The sequence below is a fragment of the Tachypleus tridentatus genome, chromosome 9, assembly GCF_004210375.1.
Source record: "Tachypleus tridentatus isolate NWPU-2018 chromosome 9, ASM421037v1, whole genome shotgun sequence".
NCBI lineage: Eukaryota > Metazoa > Arthropoda > Merostomata > Xiphosura > Limulidae > Tachypleus > Tachypleus tridentatus.
In genome coordinates, this window is record NC_134833.1 from 127,499,210 (window position 1) to 127,520,283 (window position 21,074).

General features: G+C 32.5%; 1 long non-coding RNA gene across 1 annotated transcript in view; it reads left to right on the forward strand.

Annotated features, from left to right (window-relative positions):
- Positions 1 to 2,253: 2,253 nt before the first annotated feature.
- The window catches only part of LOC143226332 (uncharacterized), a 104,428-nt gene continuing 85,607 nt past the window's right edge, over positions 2,254 to 21,074 (forward strand). The window contains exon 1 of the long non-coding RNA XR_013014548.1: positions 2,254 to 2,477. This is a non-coding gene — a long non-coding RNA (uncharacterized LOC143226332). The remainder of the gene's footprint in view (positions 2,478 to 21,074) is intronic.

Consider the following 21,074-nt stretch of genomic DNA (forward strand, 5'->3'; position numbering starts at 1 on the left):
AAAACACCTGATGAATAATGAAAAACATATGGTATTTGTTGTTACATCTGCTGTTTGTATCAGTACCCAAATTTTGATTATGTTTGCTTTTAAGCATAAATGTGCTCAATGGCCCATTTGTCTATGCCCATTACAAGAAACTATCATCGAATTTTCGTGCTATAAGCCAGAACAGTTATCGCTGTGTCATTACAACAAAAGTTTAAGTTACATTTAGAAAATTATTTTATTATGTTGTAAAGGTTCTTCTTTATGTAATGCCTTGTTTTAAACATTTTAATAATCCACATGGATTGCATCTTCTTGGTGAGTTAGCATTAAGTTTACAGCCTTATAATGCTACAATCCGTGGTCGCAAGACAACACAACTTTTGCTGTAACGTTCATTTGTATATTTAACGTATACGCATATCCCCCGAAACACAACAAAAACACTTGGTAGCTCGATCCATTTAATTTTAACAAGGAGTATCACTTCTGGCGTTTTATATCTCTTTGATGTGAAGCCGTTAGCTTTTTCATTCAGGATTAGCAATTTTGTTGTTGCTGGTGCAAAAATAATTTGTCTTTAATGTTGAAACTATAGTTTGTGTGTTTTTCAAACATAGCTTAATGTTTTTAACCTTGATAGTTTGTGTGAAAATTCAGTTTTATAAATATATCTAAATTATCGTCAAACCGTTCACAAGTTTTACTGCCGAATTAATTAGCATTTCTTTTTTCTAGTATTGTAATATATATTATATACATGTATGCTGTGTGTGTATTGGTATGTATGTATTTACATCGTGACTGCAAGCCGTTTTCTCAGTATTCAAGAAAAATGTTTTCCAAAAATTAAGAATGCATTTTTCTGGTTTTATATAAAATGGACATTGTGTAATAAGAACTAACGATATGTTTAGTTTCGGTGTATATATGACGAAATTCTATCTCACCTTTTATTCACTAAGTTTATGTTTTGTTTAGGGTTAAAAACATAAAGAAACCGTGCTGTTCTCGACACTCATTGCTTTCACTCAGAAGTTGTTCATATTTATAACAATATATATAGCCTAGAAACAGTATACTCTCTGCATGAGTAGTATTTGTATTACGTATTTACAATAAAGCTATTGAGGCTATTTGTATGGTGTAGTCACCCTACATTACATCCACACTCATACTCTTAAGTGCGAGTAATATTTTGTGGTATCGCCAGCGATAATACAATGTTGGGCCCTTCCTTGCTTATAAGAAAATACCATAGCATTTGATAAATTAAATTTATTAATGAAAAAATTACGGAAATAAAAAAGGAAAAATATATTTCTTAAAAAGACTGGTTTATTATATCTTATTATACTTGTAACAAGCTGCAAGCCCGGGGTAACTGCCTTTTTGATAAAATGACCTTGAGTATCGCATGGTTTCGAACCCAGCTCGCTATTTCCGAAATCAAGTGCCAGCCCTTGTTCCATCAAAAAATAAACTTCATAAAATTACTTCACCCATAAAAATGGTACGTAGCCGACAATTATTTTATATCGATTAAGTGGCAACATTACTAACTATAATCAACAAATTGTCAGAGTTGATCATTTGATTACACTTTTGCATCCTAACTTTACTGTAAAATTACTTTCATGTGGAAATTTGTCTTGTCATATAGAGCTCACCAGGACTGAAAACAAGCAGTATGGGTTTTACTTTGAAAATTGGTTTTCTGCTAATATTACTTACGAACGTGTTTGTTTGTTATGAATTTCGTGCAAAGCTACACTAATGCTATCTACGATAGCCGTCCCCAATAGAGCAGTGAAACATAGCTATTTGCCACCACCCACTCTTATGTTACTATTTTACGAACGAATTATGTAATTTACCGTCACATATTTGGTGAGACGGAGATTTGAATCCGTAAACCTAAGCTTGGGAGTCAAGAGCCCTACCCACCTGGCCTCATTTCTACTCCATAAAGTAGTGGTATAATTATGACTAGTTTACCTGTATTTAAGATGTGAATCACTTATCCGGGAAAAATTATATTGAGTTATGTTTCAGCGTTTAGTTAGTTATACTCTAAATGGTGTATACATTAAACATAGTGTGAACCACTGCATCGAGTTCGTAACAAAAATGTCTAACCTGAGGATAAATTTTTACAGTCATAAATAATAGATGACCATATGCGATATGAAAGTTTTGCTATTATTGATCCAAGACCGTTGATCACGTGACAGTACAGGTGCAACAACTCTATCAGGTGTCCGTGGAGTACGAGGAGTGACTAAGTTCGTTCTTGGTCAGGGAAGAACAGCACACAAAATAAAAACAAGTTTAAAATTACTGGATGTATTAAATATTCTATACTGCTTTTACTATTTTTGATATGGTATGAGTTTCTAGACTCTTTCTTTCTTTCTTTCTTTTTTTTTTTTTTTTTACCCTGACAATGGACGACGCTGGAGAAGAGCAAGCACTTCAAGCAGTTTTAGGTAAGTTAGGCTTAACTTGTACAAGACGGTAGAATCGTAGAGTTGACGGATGTGAACTTGAGAAAAAAATAAAGATGTAGCCTTAAGTTTAGATATATATATATCTACGTACACACATACATATAAGGATTATACTTATGTACAAAGTGGTAACACGAGTCACCGCTCAATTGACGTATACAAAACGAAACCATAAATTGCCTTCGGATAACAAATGTTCAACTTTTGAGAATATAACAATTACAACTAAGAACTGATGTGATTGAGTGAGTGCTGATAACGGAGTAAAGTATATTAAGAAAGTGAAATAGTATGACAAATTCCACTAGTTTTGTGAATATTTTTAAAACTACGAGTTAAGAAACGATATGATTTTATAACGATATTAGAAAAACCAGTGTGCCAAACTTGGATCACGTTAAAAAAAAACATTAACTGTATAGCCTGTCACCATTATACAGCGTTGTTCCTAACACGGTGCGTCGTCAGTAAACAAACTTTTCACACATGGTCCGCCTGTGTGTAACTGTTATGGAAAGTTGAGATGATATTTTGCAGCGCTGTTTACGTTGAGGTCATTCACTTTGAGCTTTGATTGAGACACCGAGAGTGAAGCCGAAAGAAAACGAGAGGGAATTCTCACTACTCGCGGCACTTGAAATTATTTTAGTTAAGACTAGAGTAAATTAATGTATCACGTCTTTTTTCCCTTTTTTTATTAGCTATATTTTTGTGCGCCAGCGATACCATTGGTGGGGCGCGCGTTTATCAGATGCAATTTTATTACTCATCAGTATATATATAAACCTATCCTCAAACTGAAATTCGTAAGCTTTAGAAACTTACGATTTTTCGTGATTCTAGACAGAATTACTTCTTTTATAGACATTAATTTGTGAAATAAGCGATTTGGATATTTGAAGTACTGGTTGGACTTATAGGTGCAAAAAGCTATAATTAGATAAGTTGATATTCTTGTTGGCTGTGTTTTGCCTATGGTCGACTCGGGTAACAGTAACGTTATTTCCATAAAGTAAATTCAGATTTTACGTTATAACCGACCCATTAAGAAATATATATATAGTTAGTTATTTAGTAAAGTTGTACTCTTGGAATTTCTTCTGTGTATTTCTTACTCGTTTATTCTCTCAGGACTAATATTGTTTTTTTTTCATAATTTTTACAAGAAAAGCTTATTTATTCTTGAAATATCCGAGTATAGTCATGCATATACATAAACTTAGTTTTTACAGTTCATGTGTTCATATTTTCAAGTGTGATTAACATAGGTTTTCAGAAAATTGTTAAGAATTGTAAATATATACAGAAATGTGTTTCAAAAATTGAATTTTAATCCGTTTTAGGAAAGAATGATAAGTTGAAAGAGAATTTATATTTTCAGGTAAAATAATCTAATGATAATAAATTTAAATAGCTGTTACGCTAGTAGGAAACAGCTACTGTGGAGATACAATGTAACAAAGATATTAATTCTGAAGAGATGTTATCTAGTTATAAAGATCTATATTGTAGAAATTTATAGATAACCTAATGATGTAAGCATTGGTCAATTATGAAGAGTTGTTAGTAAGGTAAAAAAACTACAGTGGATTTTTAACCTTTTATATATGACAGGGATATACTTGATATGTCCACTGTTTCTATTCCCAGGGACCATATGGCCTTGCTTTGGTAATGAGTTTTTATACTGAATCTTATAATAACTTTTTTATAGGCTTTTCTTCAATAATATTTTAATAAATCAAGCATATACAAATTATTTAAATTTTCATCAGGTTTCTCACTTTCCCTAGTTCCTGGAAATACAAAATGCCTGGTCATAAAAGAGTAAAGACAGAAATAATCTAGTATCTGTTTTGTGTATTGTTTCAGACTTTAAATGCAAGCAATAAATTTTGAGCAGTTGTGAAGGATTGAATAGAAGACAATAAATTGGTTAGGTATATGAAACAGATTTAAGGTTAGTGGATTGATGTTAACATACTGGGGAGAGTTTATGAAAGTATGAATACATAATTCCATTAACAACCATTTAAAGTTTGTTTAGGTTTAAATGAGGGAAACTATTAGTTTGGTGGATTGTCATCTAATACAAAACATAGATTATGTATACAAGGTACACTAAGTTGAAATTTCTTTTATTTTCAATATTGGGAACATTTACAGGGAATTTATAAAACTATAAACTTAAGTTATGATTAAATGTCATAGGTATGACTGAGGCTGAGTAAAATGAAGCTTTTGAATATATTATTTTAAAAGGTTTGAAGTTAAGTACAAAAGGGTAAGGTAGTTTTGTTTATAAGGAATGGTATCTTTTGAAGATACTAAAAATCTAGAGAATATTTGAAGCTAGATTGTTAAAATAACATGTTTAAGACAAGGAACCATTTGATCCTTCAAAGCTATTTCTTGCATATCCTTTCTTGGCAGAATTTTAACTCATCCTTTATATTTAAGAAAACCATCTATTTCTCCTTTTAGACTTTTGTAAAGTACTGGTTTGTATAATTGTTAAGTACAAATTACTTCACTAGTCAGTTACAATTTCAGAAAAATTAACACTCCTACGAAAAGTGGGGCCTAATAGGCCCCAGAGCAACTTGAAAGGTTATTAATATTAGGCTAATAATTTTGTATTTAAATGAAATTGCCATTTAAATCCATTAATGAATGGATTAACGAGATTCCCACTGTCCCAATCTACTATCTAGTGAAACCACAGCCAGGGGAACGGGCTTGGAGAAATCAGGACTAGAAACGTCTTTTCGTAGGAGTGTTAAACTATTGTAACTAGAGTTTAACCAGTCGTTTTTATAAATAAATTTTAAACAAATATATAAAAAAAAGAAGGAAGGAAGGAAGGATGCTTATTGGCAATTCCTGTTAGCCACTTGATTAGTTTGTTGGCATTGGTAGATTTATACAGGCAGATAAGGTATGCTACCAATATAAATAGGCTTAAAGTGTTTCTGAATTTTGTAGTATGTTAAGATATTAAGAGTTGTGCCAACAGATGCTTATCCCACCTGTAGTCAGTTGCCTCACAGGTGATAAAAAAGAATTTGTTTACAGATATTACCAGTTGCCATGGGGCTGTACACTATCCTATTGGTCCCCTACCTTTTACTGTTACTAGCTATACCATATGGTATATTGTTTTCCAGCAATCTAATTCCATCTGAATGATGACTTTGTATGATTAATGCGTTCACCTTACTAGTGCAGAGGAGTTTTTATCCTACTATTAAAGTGATGCCAAATTTTATATAGGAGTTTATCTTGCAAGCTAGTCAACTTTTGTTTTGCTTTATTCCTGGTTTGTACATCCATGTGATGGTCTTACTGCCTAGAGACTTACCACTACAAGGGATTGTACCAACAGATGCTGACTGTTAACCCCTGTTATCAGTTTTCTGTGTAGTTGTACCCCTGACTCATACATACATACATACATACATACAGGTGATAGTCTTACCATTTAGGGACCAACCAATCTACATTGTACATGGTACAGCATATGTGAAGTTGTAAATAGTATATAGTGCTGGCACTGTCTACTTGTGGGAAGCTTGAATGATCCGTAGCATTACACAGAATGTTGTTATTTCATCAGACAATGAATTCCAACTAGCTCTTTTGCACCTGTTGTTATGACTTAAAAGGAGACTTCAACTGTAGAGAGATATTGACTGAGTTATCATGTTTTCACATGATGTTGGAGAATTTTCTGAGGTTGCCAGAGATCTTTCTCTTACAATTATTTGAAAGATCTTACTAAAGAAAACTACTGTAGCCCCTTTTTTTTTTTTTTACTACTGAGAACAAGTTGTTCAGAAATGTAATTGAAAGAGAGCATTTGAGTACTAGTGATTAAAATCCTCATTTATTTTAAACTGAAACACTGTTGATTTTTTTCCCAGTAGTAGGAAAAGTTTACTTAGGAAAAGTGTTATCATTCTCATCATTAAGTGTTGAAGATGACTCCTATTCTGCCAAACTTTATATTTGTGTCCAGTGTTATCATTCTCATCATTAAGTGTTGAAAATGACTCCTATTCTGCCAAACTTTATATTTGTGTCCAGTGTTATCATTCTCATCGTTAATTGTGATAAAAGATGATACATCATTAATTCCTTTAACAGCCTTAAACATATTAGTCAGATTTCCTCCAACTCTTCTTTCTTCAAGATAAAACAATTTCAGTGATTTTTTATATAACAATATTTCCATGCCAAGTATCATTCTAGTAGCCCTTCTTTGAATTTTTTCCACCAATCCAATCTTCTTTCTCAGGGGAAGAGCTCAAGAATGAACACAGAACTCCAAATGTGACCTGCTCATTGACTTGTGTAATGACATTATAATCTCTTTAGAACTTGTATTTGGTATATCTGTAGATCTAACCAAAAATCCTATTTACTCTGCCACTAGGAACAGCACCTTTACTGGATGGCTTAAGAGACTGATAAGTCAGAGCATCAATATTTTATCCTTTCATAGTTCATAATGTGATATCCTAACATACATTACTTTGCATTTATTATCCTTAAAAACCATCTGCCATTTATTTATTTAACTCACCAAATAACCCAAATCCTCTAGTATACTTCTTACAGTGAGCAACACCCAAAATTTAAGTCATCAGCAAATAAAAAAAAAAAAAAATTGAACATTCCATCATGTGTCATTTAAACATTCAGTTCTTTTTCATATAAGAATTCTTAGAATAAGACTTACCATGTAATATCTGTTGAAATATGTTTTTCCATTAGGGGGTTTAGGCTCATTTTATTAATGTAGCTCAAATGATTTATGGTGGATTTTTTGTGGAAACCTTTCTTTGCATTGTTTTTAAAATCTTTCTATATTTTCCTATAATAAAAATAATTGAAACTTCAAAGTACTGTAGAAAAGGTATGAAAAAATAGCAACAGAGAAATAAAGTAAGAGAAGACCTTTTGGCTATCAAAGTCTCCCCTTTTACCACAACAAAGCCTTATGTAGACTAATTGTACTTTTTTACATCCATATATGTATATAATATGCATTTGAATATATTTAAATTATAGCAACAGAATATATAGGCAAATAATTTCACATATAAGCTTGCTTATCTACTACAGCAGTAGATATGTTTAAACACAAGCCTAAATCTGCATGTGTGAAGGCTTACTTAATATTCTAAATATTCAAATTCCTACTTCCAGAACTTTCATCCTATGATTTAAATAGTTTTTCAAGGGTAATTTATATAATATTTTAAGAACTCTATATTGTTGGATATTGCTGTTTTTAACTGATTAAAACTCTTTTTGGCTAAAAAGTAATTATAATTCTAACAGTTGTTCTGCACACTGTCATGCATGAAGATGAGATGTGGAGGGTGTGTTTGTGTGTGTGTGTGCAACTACTTACCTACATTGAACCTATATCTGTATAAAACATATTCAAGAGATGTACACAACCTTGGATACCATCAAAATGTACCATAATTTTCAGTGAAAATTGAAAAAGCAAATCTGAAGGTCATGCCCCCATTCTTATTACAGAGGTCTAATATACCTCTAGTATGAAAGGTATAAATGTAGATCTTTATTTTGAATTATTTCTTACATGCTCAAGCTAATTTCCATATAAGTCAGTGCAACCAAACATGAAAATTGCTAAACCTTCTTTGTTCCCACTATTAACATTTCAAAAATATAAATTTGGGACTTATTTTGAACTAATTCTTACATGCCAGTGCCAGTATGTAAATCTGTGATTCAAGTCTTGAATCCCACCCAGTACCTTTGGATTCCATATGATGTTGCTAGACTGAACATTTGTGAAATCTAAGATTTAGACTATTATTTTGAATGACATCTTATTTGTTCATTGTTAAACAAACAAGTTTAATCCAATTTAAGTGTTCCAAAAAACCTCTGATACCAGTTTTTAGACTCTTTAAAACTTTTTCTATGTATTTATATTCTGTGAAGTCAAGATCATCCAAGCAAACCCTCTAGATGTTTTGTTAAAAATAGTGGCAGATATTTAGAAATCAAGTAAGTATAAATTAATATACATGCATAGTTACAATTGAGAGTTGCCATACTGAGGTTAGCTGTACAAAATTTTTCTTAAGTTTGGTCTAATTGTATCTTCAGTTAAGACACCATTAATATCTTGAGCATGTTCATCATATTATACATTTCAGTTTATAATAATTCTCCATTTTTTGGTAATAAGCCAAGTTATGATTTAATTATGAGAAGTACTACCTATACAACAATACTTTGTTTCACTAGCAAGTCAATCTTTCATTAATTATTTACAGCTGGTTATAGGTAGGAAAAAACTAACTATACATGTGAATCTAATAGTTAGGAAAAAACTAACTGTACATGTGAATCTAATAGTTATTTCATCACTAATAAGTTCCATAGATCTTTTCCTTATTTAGATAGCAGTAAAATGATTAAATGCCCAATTTTGTTTAGGGTTTCAGCTCAATCACCTGAGCATTGAAAGCCATTCATGTTTATTGTTCTCGTTCTTTAGCTTAAATTGATCCTAACAAGTTTTTTATTGTTACTTTAAGTAAACTAAAGAACTACTTTAACATTAGAAAGTAATTATATCTTTACCTTAAAACCTTTTATAAATATTGTAACAAATATGAATTAAAACTTTATTTTCATATGAATTCTGAATCAGTCGAAACTGGTATACTTAGAAGAAAATGTATGTTCGTGTAAAGAAACTTTAGTACAGTGTGAAATACATTTTATGATGATTTAGACATAAACTTACACTTGTTTTAGTAATTAGTTTTGAACTTATGTATAAGAAAGTTATCCTATTAAAATAAAATATTCACATAAGGTTATATGCACTATAACTTAAGTAATTTCCTAAGCTGCTACAGTAGCAGACTGTTTTGAAGTACAAGACTGAAATAAAGTTTTATTTTCTTTAATCACAAACATGTACTAGTAAGGTGTTTTGTAAGATTGAGTGATGTGGGATGTGCCATTGAACAGCCATATTGATATATATAATTTTGTACATTTAAGTAAAATTTTGCAGGATTGTCAGTTATAATATGAAAACAAAATGAATGCCATAGTTTTTTTTGTTCATGTTATTAACACCAGTAAGCCTTCAATTAGTCTCTCTCTCTTTTTTTCTTTTTTTTCTTTTTAGGGTATAGGGAACATTTCTATAAATGTATATATATGTAACTGAAACTTAGTAGAGAGAATATAGATGTTCTGGTGAGTAGAATAAAAATTTTTTTTTCCCAACAAACTAACATTTGTGGTGTACGTGAGACAAGTAAAACAGACTTGTGGATATAAATGACTTTTTGAGATCCCTTACTATTTTTGTTAGTATGTAACTCCTTCCAATGGTATATCTGTGTAAATAGTATTTTTTGGCATATGTTTAGTTTGGACTTTGCTTAAGTTTTGTTTTTCTTCAGGATTTTCATATTTTGTTGAAATAAGTTACTATATGTGGTAAATGTCATGAAAATGAAAAAGTTGATCAACTGAGATATTTTTCTGTTATACTAACTTATAGATTATATGCAGCAAAACACAGATCATTGCAATGTACATTATACATGGTATTTTTCTGTTTTAAACTTATGTTTCAGAAGTTATATTATCACAACTATGTATTATATATATGCATACATATCCAAATGCAAAAATACTTTTTCTTGGGTAAGTATTAAGTCCAGATTGTAATATAATGCAAAAAAAACAAAAAACTTTAGGAAGTGTATTAACATCATTATTAGTATACATGCATTTTTCATTTAATTAATTAACATCTTGTTGAACTAGCAATGTATTAATTTTTTCCTCAGCCTAAAGGTAAGTAACTATTTGAATGGCATTTTAATTGTATAAATGTTACTTTATACCTGTATTATTTTAAACATGAGAGGTTGAAAAGATTCGTGGTCATTTCTTTATATACCATATAAAGTTTCTGATGAAGGAAAACAAATAATGACATAAAAAGAGAGAGAGAGAGAAATTGGACTTGCATTTTCTCCCAAAGAAATTTTTTAAACAAAAAGTATTTTAAAATGTATAATTAAAAGAACAGAGTTATTTGGTGTACATATAGCTTAGCTTTTAATCATTTTAAGAGATAAACAACATTACACATGTACACCTAAATATATGTTTTAATTCAAAGAGTAAGGAAGACTTTGTACCCTTATTATTACAAAGAAAGCAGATAGTGGCTTTCTTTTTCATTCTCTGTGTGATAGCTAAGAAAGACGCTTCTATTTTAATGGTATAAGATTGCGTTATCAACAGAAGTGTGTGTGTGTACTCTAATAGCTCAAGGAGAACTTTACCCACTCTATGCCTGTCATTATACACATAATTATTCCCCAACACTACTGTTACATGTTCTATTTGGAGTTAATAGAAAATTGCTCTAGGAGTCAGATTACTATTGAAATGATAAGACAGGTGATGCATGCAGTCATTAAAGAGATAACACAGTACACTGGTGATGTCATGTGATGACTGCAAAATGTTCTGCTAGCATTTCTGTGAAGATATGTAGGGATGTGGAAAGACAATAACTTGAACATTTGGTATCTAGGTGAGCAACAACTTATCCACACACACACATATATGTATGTATGTATGTGTGTGTGTGTGTTTAATAAAAACTGTAAATTATTGTAAAAAGAAATTACGTTGATTATTGTGTATTACATAAATAATCAGTTATCTTTTTCAGCTTTTTTTACTTAATTTTTTGATTACAGAATATGAATTAACAGGGTTTAATAAATAAAAACTCATGGTGTATAAATAAAAAACACTAATATTCTTACAGTTAGAACTTACAATGCCTTTAATTTTAAATAATGCTAAAACGGTGATAGTTAGAAACTCATAATGCTCTTGAAAAACTTAGTATCCCTACAATGTAGAATTGTAATGTCTTTGAAAGAATGTAATGTTGCTACAGGTAGAAATCCGTGATTGAATTAAACCATTGCAAGATTTACTGTCTATTGTTTCAAGTTTCTCAAGCACTTACTGTCGCTCATTTACGACTAAAATATTTCTCAATTAATTAAACGTTAGGTCTAAAGAACGACAGTATCGCAACGTTAAGACTAACTCTGTACAGCTTAGTATACTTTCTTATGGAATAATAATTTTACGGCTTGTTCTTACTTTCTTAATTTTATTCACAAGCTTGTGTTTAAAGTTGGCTATTTCCCGAATTTTTATATTTATATTATAAAACAATAAAGTTTAAAAGTATCATAAAACATATGTTATGTATTATTAATAAAATTACTGCTACATAATCGTATTATAATGGAGCTTGCGACGAATCCGTCCAAAATTCGCATCTCGGAAACTACAGAACCAATATTCGCTAATCACAACTGAGTAAAATGTGTTTAAGTTGGCAGCATTTTCTTTTTATAGTTGTAAATAAAACAGTTGAAGTTTCCGCAGAAATGATATGTTTGAGATATAACCCATAACCGTTACAAACAAAAAGGAATAAGTTTCTGTTTTAACCAATAAAAGTTACAGAAATGGATTAAGTTGCAAGTAAAAAAACAAACATAAAAATTACGTTTTCCTTCAGTGAAAATCTCATGAGTATTGTAACAAGAGAGCAAGGAACTTTCATTGATAACTGTGTATTCAAAGTAATACTTCCATAAAATCTACTCTGTGATATAATGCTGTGATGATGGCTTATTTTTAGTTAGATTTCAGTGAAATCCTTTTTCTCTTATGGTGCACATTATTGAATGTGAAGAACCGGGTACATTGTTTTAAACCGTATTCTGTATGAACTCGCAGTTGTATTTGCCCATGTGTGTATTTCTGCTAGTATTGATAATACTTTTTCGTCTGTAATGTATTCATACTTTAACGTATTTTGTTTGTTTTATATGTTTATGCCGAAAATAATTGTGTGTCTTAGTGTCTGTAATTCTTTATTTATTGTTTACCTATTACATTATTTAAATAAAATATCATTTACTTGGCAAATCTGTAGAGTTTCGAAACAGGAAACAAACTGAATAAAACTAAAACGTGCTGCTTTGCGTCAGTGGCGTGCAGGTAAATGTTAGGCTGTTCCAGTTCCATCTGTTCTTTTTGAATTCATTTATATATAAAGTGGATTGTAGGATTCGGTAAACAGTTTCTTTGTTTAAACGTATGGGTTTCCCCGAATATAAATACAGGAAATATAACGGTCAGTTAAATCAACTAAGCATATATAATATGATAATTATTAGAGCAAGGTAAAGCTTTTTTTTTTTTTTTTTGTAATTCTACACACATTTCAAAACGATTTTCTTTCTGTAGACAACTTGTCTATATAGAGTGGGTGGATGGAAGAGAGCACGGGGTTGTTACAAATGGAGTTCAGTCAGACTGGTTTAATGTCACAAGTGGGAACCTCAATGCTCAGTCTTAGGACGTTTGTTCTTTTTAAATCAGTCACATAAATGAAGGAATATTCAATAAATTACTTAAATTGGCGGATAATATTAAGGTTTTGGGTGTTGCTGGTATGAAGAGGATTCTGCTGCTTTAAGAAAGGATTTAGATCATTTAGTGAGTTGGGCAACTAAATGACAGATGGGATTTAATTCGGATAAATGCAAGATGTTGCATGTTGGTTATCACAATTTGAATGGGAATAACCTTAACAGTGTTATGAAAAAAGATACCTTGGTGTAATAGATGATTAGTTTCTAAAGTCATTCAAGCAACGTGTTGTTGCTGGTGGTAGAGCAAATAGTATTTTAGGTTGTATCTACAGAAATATTGAATGCAAGTATAAATGCTACTGGTTTGGCCATATTTGGAATATTGTGCTCACTTTGGGGCTCTTCACCTTAGGAAAGACATTGAATTGTTGGAAAGGGTTCAAAGAAGGGTTACTGGAATGGTGCCTGGGATGGAGGGGTTGCCATACGAAGAGAGGCTGAAATATCTCAAGTTGTTTTTTCTTGGGAAAAAAAAAAAAGAATTAGCAGAGGTCTAATTGAGATGTTTATGACCATAAAGGGAATTGATAGTGTTAATGCATCATCTTTTTTCATATTTATTAGCGAAAATGGTAGGACTAATTGACAAAAATATAAATTTTGGCATAGTAGGAGTCGTCTCCAGCTAAGACAGTTTTATATTTCTAACAGGGTGGTTGGCTTTTGGAATTGGTTGCCTTTAGATGTTGTAGAAGCAGTAAATATAAGTTTAAGAAAACGCGTGATAATGAATTGTGGAAATAAGGATTAAACAACGAAACGTCATTTTAAAATTTAAAAGTAACAGAATATGTCGTATGATTTCGATGCCGTTTCTCTTTTAATGAATCATTATTTTATATTAGGTCTTATATTAATAATAATAATTAATGGCTGTATGTGCATTACTTTTTACTGAGTTTTTGTAATACAAAATTACAACGAGTTTATGTGTCTCTAAAACCTTGGCCAGAGTTTTTACCTCCGCCACCGAAGATGGACAGAAGTTATGTCACCCCTGTGTATGTTTGTTAACAAGGTTTTTCGAAACCAGCTGAATGGATTTGGACCAAAAGTTGGTATACATTTGGACTATGACTTAACTTAGAAGTGATTACACAGCAAGGTAACAACAAAAAATCCCTATCTGTTAACATTGGAACCGATTTTTTCCTCTTTTTTTTTTTCTCCATAATAACTCAGTAAAAAATCACGGGGTTTTGATGAAACTTTGTGGACATAGTAGATTATTGTTTCTCAGTTCCCTGTCATAATAGTAAAACGCGTGGTAATGTTTTAATCGCTACTGTTTTGCTATTAAAAGTGAAATTTGTTTGTTTCTTTGTTTTGAATTTTACGCAAAGCTACTCTAGGGCTATTTGCGCTAGACGTCCCTAATTTAGCAATGTAACACTAGAGGGAAGACAACTAATCATCACCACCCACCGCCAACTGTTGGGCTACTCTTTTACCAACGAATAGTGAGATTGACCATTACATTATAACGCACCCATGGCTGAAAGGACGAGCATGTTTGGTGCGACGGGGTTTCGAACCCGTGACCCACAGATTACGAGTCGAACGCCTTAACCCACCAGGCCATGCTGGCGCCTAAAAGTGAAGTAAATATAAGAATAATAGGCCATTGCTCTACCAACTGGACGAGCAAATATGTAGGTTTATTCCTCAAGCACGTGAGAAGTTCTAATTGTAGGGGTACTTTATCATTATTAAGGGGTAAATGAAACACACTTTATACCAGAACTTTCTCATCCAAGTCTAGACTATACTCCAATTTAGTTAAAATAAATTTGTTTTTCTCACTACTTCCATTTTTTTAAAAATAAATGAGCTATTATAAAACTCCGTCAAAAATGAAAGTAAGTCATTGTTGAATGAGGAATGGAAATCGCAGAACTTAGCTAAAAGACATTTGTTTGTACCTTCAAGATTCACTTATCTTTCACTTATTTCATCACTCTCGAGGTAATTCTTTAATTGCTATATTTTTAGTAAAAACACTCAGAAAAAGTAAATGTTTTGTAAATAAAAGTATGTGTGCATTTTAAAGAAACTGAAATAGCACTTTTGAGCTTTTCTTTGTATTCTAGATCAGAAAGTTGAAAAATTGTGTGGATATTCCGACACACATATTTATATACGTATATTATATACGTGTTAAAATACCAAAATAATATTTATTGATTAACATTTGTTCCTTATTCAAAACTTTGTAAACACTGACTCTATAAGGTTAATAATAGTTTGTTTGGGCCTGGCATGGCCAAGTGGTTAAAGCGCTCGACTCATAATCTGGTAGTCGTGGGGTGGAATTCCCGTTACACCAAACCTGCTCGCCCCTTCAGCCGTAGGGGCGTTATAAGTTACGGTTAGTCCCACTATTCGTTGGTAAAAGAGTAACTTAAGAATTGGCGGTGAGTGGTGATAACTAGCTGCCTTCCCTCTAGTCTTATACTGCTAAATTAGTGACGGCTAGCGCAATTAGTCCTTGTGTAGCTTTGCGCGAAATTAAAAAAACAAACAAACTGTAGTTTGCCTGTTAGTAGTCTAATTTTATAAATAAACGTAACGTAAGGCTTAGCTTTAACACTACTTGGTGAATAATACTTTCCTTTTGGTTACAACTCGATGTTATACAACTTCTGAATTAAACTATTTTGTAGGTATATCATCGAAGTTAGAGAAAGAATGAAAATTAATCTTTCTAACAAATCAACATGAATATTTGACATTCAACATAAACAGTATAGTTGGCCTAAGAATAATTAAGTAAGAGTTGTGTTGCTAAGCAACGGTAGAGATTGTTGGGTGTCACCAAAGAAGAAGCATTGAAACTTCCTGAACAAAGTGACAAAGAGAATCTTTTATAGTTAGTGATACTAGTGTATACCATATGAGATAAGTGTTTCAAGCGGAGGTGTCCCCCTCTCTTGGGATAGCGATAAGTCTACGTATTACTACGCTAAAATTAGGGTTCAATTCATCACGCTGGTCACAGTCGATAGTAAAATGTGGCCTTGCCGTTTTTTAAACAAGCTACACAAAATTTTCATGCATCTCGATGGATTGAATACAATTTTTAGGCTGACTGCAAGTAGCATATTATTTGTAAGTTTTCGTAGCTCAGTTACAGAGGCGTGTTACATGTACAATTAATGTCATAACGTAAAAGTGAGTGTATCAAATCAATATAGTATTATCAGCTTTATATAAGTCTTGGCTTTCTGAACTACAGTACTGTGCAAAAGTATCAAGACGAAGTCAAAAATTAGATGTCAGGCTGCTTTCAAAGAACAGTGGAAAGTAAATCACGGGTGAAACATTAGATTGTTATTAATCTTCATATTTAGTACAACAAAAACTCAGTGGAAGTGATTTAGTTCAACAAACAATATTTTGTATCCACCTTTTGCTGTAATAATTGTAGACAGTTTTTTAGGTATTGTTGTAGCATATTTAATCAAAGTGTTCTTTGGAATTTTACTTCAAATGTCTCTTGTACACACACTCCCATAAAGCTTCTTTGGAAGTAACTTTTGACTTGTCAAGTTACAGATCTGCTCAGTTTAGTTGAGGTCAGGGCTTTCTGCGGGTCATTGCATTATTTGAATGACTCCAGCAGCTTTTTTCTTAACTATGAAATTCCTGCACAGGTTGGATGAATGTTTGTGGTTATTTTCTTAGTAATATAATCCTTTATCAATAATACATAATATTCCACCTTTTTGCAAATATTTTCTGTCGCCTCAGCAGAAAACATCACCAATCCATCACACTTCCTCCCCAGTGCTTAATGGTACTATGGATTATTCCAATTTGTTATAGTTAGCCACTTATAGAGTAGACGTTGGAACAACGGACGCTGTAAGTGTGGACATGTAGAAAAAGAAACGTGAATAAACTTATTGACAAATCGTGCAATGAAAGTGTTGGTCTCATATTAGTATCAAAGATATCACGTATTTACGTATGTAATATTTTTCTTGGGGAGAGGGGCACTGGTTAGCCCTACAATATAGCGCTGGATTTGGGGGCTGGATGAATTGGGTTGGAATTCATGCTGAACCGCAGTATATTTCTCCACTTTAAACTATGGATGCACTATAAGAGTAATAGTTAATCTTTTACGTGGACAGTAGGGTGCTGTAATTACCCATCTTCCTTCTGGTCAGAAATTCAAAATTATGGACGGCAGCAGACAGTTTTAGTAAGTAACCTTGCTATAGATACACATGAATTTTCCTTGATATATCCTTATTGTAATATAATAAAGTTAATCACATTGCAACACAGTAGTATTTTATTACGTACTTATTGTTTGAATTGGTTTACTGATGGACGTGTGTAATCGTCTACAAATATACTCAGTCAAGACTAATCAAACAAACTGATGGTACGTGCAGAGGTAATTAGCATAAACGCTGGTAATACGGTATATTGCTAATACGTTCCGTGCGTGCAGTTTGCTTTAGTTAAATAATGTCATAACCTTTTTCCACCGGTATTATTAAAGTGTTCAGTAGCGAGTATACAATTTAATATTATCTTAATTCAATTCGACATGTAAGAGGTTTGGAGTAACTGGTTGCATAATTCATAACATAAGCGTTGTTGCTGTCAAAACTGAAAATGCTCACGTTCTATGTAATTTGGAACTCCGTGTATTAAAGCATGTTTAAAATATTAATATTGTGTGTGGAATGTTGTAATGATTTCTTCTGACAAGAAGAGGGGGAAAATAACTTCTGAGTTTCATATATGTTGTGTGGTTTAATATTACGTGTGCAAATTTAGTGTGTTGGCCGATCATACAAAAAAACTGCATGCTTTGCTTATTTCTTCATAGAGGTCTTTATGGCTTGGGCTGGCAATAACAAGAAATATGTGGGTTCGAACTATATCGGGTTTGGGTGAGGTGACTTTTGTCTGATTTGTATGCAAAAATTAGGGCTTCCTGAGGTTTTATGCTGAATTTTTTTTCAACTTTGTTTAAAAAATATTTCAAACTTTTTTTAAAAATCGATTACCTGTAACCACAGCTGCGGCCAAACAATACGTATTAGGCAGTATTATAATTTTTGTTCTCAGTATCAAAGGTTCCGTTTTAAATAATTTTAGATCCGGCATGGCCAGGTGGGTTAAGACGTTCGACTCGTAATCCGAGGGTTACGGGTTGAATCCCCGTCGCACCAAACATGCCCTTTCAGCCGTGGGGGCGTTATAATGCGACGGTCATTCCCTCTATTCGCTGGTAAAAGAGTAGCCCAAGAGTTGGCGGTGGGTGGTAATGACGAGCTGCCTTTTCTTTAGTCTTACACTGCTAAATTAGGGACGGGTAGCGCAGATAGCCCTTGTGTAGCTTTGCGCGAAATTAAAAAAAATATATAATCCTACAAGTACTCTGTTATGCCTCTTTTGTAGCAGCTGTTAAAACGGTCGTATTACACATCAATTACAATTTCGATAAGTATACACACGAGTTTTTACGTTATTACTTTTATTTTTTATACTTTGGCAGGTTGTAAAATAAAAACAGGCTGTCTCGATCTTACCACAGTCTGTCGATGCTGCCTATCTTATGAGAAATATTTCGTTTAAGCTTCGGGCCTAAGTCGGTTTTGTGTGAAGAAATCGGGTGGGCTCGGGCAGTATATTGTAAATACACCCCGGGATCGGCTAGGGAACCTCCAGGCCAGGTAAACTTACAAAATTTCGGCCCGTGCACACATATCTGTGTTTTCTTATATTCTGAACAATTTACTTAAATGCTTTTTAATTTTAATAACTACCACCAATACTGTGAATTATGTTTGTGGTGTAAAATGTTTTACAGTTGATAGAATAGTAATTCCCAGTCACGTGAGCGCTATATTTGTTAGTAAATGACCCTTTTTGAAAAGTATTTTTTTAATTTTGCCCATTTCAAAACGTATATTCTTGCAGCTGTGATTCTATTCGCGAATTTTATCTTTAACCGCAAGCACTCTTTAATCGGTTTCAAAATAGTGTTCGTTTGTTTGATAAAGCACTAATATATACACATGTATGAATATATTAGTGTTTACTGTTTTAGTTTGCCATAACGTAGAGTTTTAACGTTTTATTAAGATGAATGCCAAAATGGGGAATTTAATATTAGATAAAACTACTTTACGAACAATTGTTTTCTTCGTGTACACGAAAACTAATTTTTACTGTTGTTATAGTTGCCGAGTAACCTGAACAATGTGTTATTGATTTTTCTCAGGCGAAGACGGCAGCTGAGTCGTATTGATCCAGTTCAAACAGTAATTTCATTTTTGTATATTGGCTTATCTTAAACGTTTGAGAATTACCGTTTCTATTATTTTTAAGTAAAGATAAGTTCGGGTGGTTGAAGTAAGCACCTTAATATTAGGACGTCAGCACCATGATAATAACATGCTTTCTGGAACGCTGTACAATGGTCGTTTAAGCTGAAACGATATACACCGTAACCACATTGCGCTCCTAGAACAGTTCGTCTTTATTGAAATAGAATCAGACTCGTTTCATAACTAGTCATTCTTTAGTATCCTGAAAAATTATAAAGTAGAAACTACATAAAAGCTACTGAAAAGAAACCCAATAAAATCAGAAACTCTCAATAAGTGATATTTATACTTTTTAAAAATTTATTAATATAATTAATTCAAATTTATAAACTTAAAGAAACTTAAGAATTGGAAATGTTCTGTCCCACTAATTCTCTTGTTACCTTGATTTTTTTTTTGAGTGATGGTGGTGATAGGTTTGTTTGTTTTTGAATGTCACACAAAGCTACACGAGGGCTATCTGCGCTAGCCGCCCCTAATTTAGCAGTGTAAGACTAGAGGGAAGGCAGCTAGTCATCGCCACCCACCGCCAACTCTTGGGCTGCTCTTTTACCAACGAATAATGGGTTTGACTGTTACATTATAACATCCCAACGGCTGAAAGGGCGGGCATGTTTGGTGGGATGGGGATTCGAATCCTCGACTCTTAAATTACGAGTCGAATGCTTTGACCACCTGGCCATGTTGGGTACCAACGGTGGTAGAATCAGTCAAAATATTTTATAATAATTACAATCTCTTCAGTTCGTTATCCTACAAGGTTAAATATAGAGAGTTTGATGTTGCTAAAATTATTTAGACGTCAGTAAAACTTCCTTTAGTTCTAATTACTCTCCGGAAATTCATTATGATTTTAAATTGCACTCAAAATGAAATTGATAAGTTACTGACAATAAAAGATATTTTTGCTAATTGCAAAATAAATAATAAAAAAAAAACAACGACGAAAGTTAATTAGATTACTTTCTATTATCTTTACGAGAATAAATCCTCAATAGCCGCGGCTATTGAAATTCTTTTTGGCAGAATTAGAGTAAATTAATCTATGAGACCTGGGGTATGGTGGAATACAACAATCGAAAGTGTTTGACTCTCTGAGTCCAAAACTATAATTATATCTCAGATCGGTCAAGAGATGATGGATCTATGAACTAAACGTTTGTACTCAAAATCAGAGTCATTCCATGAGAAGCTATACCGCAGCCAATAAACCAGATAATTCAAAATAAGATTCATTTAGTAATAGAATTAACTGTTACTTTGTCAAAAACGTTATGCTCGAGAAGGCATTGTGGGATGTACTACAGGCGTTTTTATATAACTTCTAAATTTTTTGTAATGCAATAGATCCTATTCAGTCTTTGTCTTGTATTTAAATTTGCATTTGGGAATGAATCTACATAAATTTCGTGTTTGAAATAATTATGAGTCTGATGCCGGTGACTTCTCTTTTTTTATAATTGTTTAATGACTGGTTTTTGGTTTTGTGAAGGAACTCTTCCCCAGTGACTACCCAGCAAGTCTGTAAGCTTACGGCGCTAAAAATCAGGTTTCGATACCCGTGGTGCATAGAGCACATATAGCTTTGAGTGTAGTTTTCTGCTTTAACAAACCGAAAGATTTCGTACTTTTTGGAGTTATAGAAAGTTTGAGGGCGCTACTTG